The following is a 1,792-nucleotide window of genomic DNA, read 5'->3' as shown; positions in this document are numbered from 1 at the left end:
TGACCGGTGGGTTAAGGCCTGTAATCTGGCTCAGCGCGGAGCATAAGTGGGAGAAGGCGGCTGCCTTTCTCAGTGTCTCCAAGCAGCGCCCACCTTCACTTGACACCCTGACGTCCCTGTTTGCTCTCAGCGCAGGTGGAGCAGCCTGTGTGGTGTGTCAGGTTCCCACGGGAGGGGCCGGAAGGGGGCTGGATCACTGGGGCGCAGCGGAAACAAGCTGATGGGGGCAAGCGCAAGACTGAGGTTGGTTCAGCTCCTGGGGCAGGACTTGCCGCCTCTAATATTTCAGCCAAAAGAGCAGATTAGGTTAGGAATGGGGTCTGAGTTTGTGGGGGGAATTCACAGAGCCCTGTCCAGTCTTTTGGAGAGGACCTGGTCCAGCTAGCGCTGAGTTTAAAGGGGCTTGGGCATTGGAGGAGTAAGCCTGTGGTGGGTGGGGATGTCCTCACCGGCTCTCCCCACCTTCCTCCCAGCACTGCCTGCCTTCTCCATCCGAGAGCTCTGGGCCAGAGAACCTGATTTGCTGTTTGTTCAACTCCAGCACAGGTGGGGCCTCAGATAGCCTGCTGAACTTTTCCCGTGTGGGTGCTGGGGAGCAAAGGAAATGTAGGGGAGAGAGGAATGGAAATAGGAGAAGTAGGCTAACCTTCACGTATTCAGCTACATTGCAAATTTCCTGAGAAGGCAGGGAGGTATGGAATCCAGAGCACATATGGAGGGTTCTAGATTTTGATAGGAGTAGAGATTCAGTTGTAAAAGGAAGTTAATAGAAGAGAATAATTATAGATGAAAATAAGTCATGGCCAACCAGATAATAACTATATTTTCTAGATTTTTGGCAGCTAAATGTGGCTTCATGGCTATGTCCTGAACAGTGGCTGTGTATGGAAGTGATACATTCAGCTCCTAGATCAAGTTTTTAAAGGAGAGGAGTAGACCCCTTCTTCCTAATTGTCCTTTTCTGCAGGTTGAATGAGGAGGTGACATTAAGCCACTTTTCTTTAGTCATGCAGTGAGGGTAACACACTAAGGGTGGCAGAGTGAAAAGATGGAAGGAGCCTGGGTTTCCTATACTCTCAAGACATTTTATCACTCCTGGTTCTTCAGTATGAAAAAGAAACTACAATTTTAAGGCCACACAATTTTTTTTAAATTTTTTATGGTAGGGTCAATTTTATTGATTTTTTACAGAGAAGAAAGGAGAAGGATAGAGAGCTAGAAACATCGATGAGAGAGAAACATCGATCAGCCGCCTCCTGCACACCCCCAACTGGGGATATGCCCGCAACCAAGGTACATGCCCCTGACCGGAATCGAACCGGGGACCCTTCAGTCCACAGGCCGACGCTCTATCCACTGAGCCAAACAGGTCAGGGCAAGGCCAAACAATTTTTTTCCTCTCTTGTGTTATAGCAACTTGATCTGTATCTTCATTAAGACAGTAAGTGTGTAGATTTGGTGAGACAGAGCTGCGGTCTGATAGTTCCTATTTTCTCTATGAAGTTGGAGATCTGGTTACACTGAGTTGGTGTGTGTCTGTGTGTGTATGAGTGGATAGCATTGAAATTTTAGGAGTCAAGATAGTTTGAAACACTGTATATAATGGGAAAGTGGAGACCAGAGGAATGTAGTAAGATATGTATGCAATTAGGAAAGTGTTAGGACCCACTGAAGAGTTATAAACCAAGAATTTCTAGTGGTAGCAGTTTCTCCAACACAGCTCAGATGGTTGGATGCAAGCATGAAGAGATGCTGATGGTTCAATTCATGCAAAGTTGAGATGTCACTGGGT

Source organism: Myotis lucifugus, unplaced genomic scaffold (genome assembly GCF_000147115.1).
Source record: "Myotis lucifugus unplaced genomic scaffold, Myoluc2.0 scaffold_138, whole genome shotgun sequence".
NCBI lineage: Eukaryota > Metazoa > Chordata > Mammalia > Chiroptera > Vespertilionidae > Myotis > Myotis lucifugus.
Note: the sequence above shows the minus strand (reverse complement) of the source record.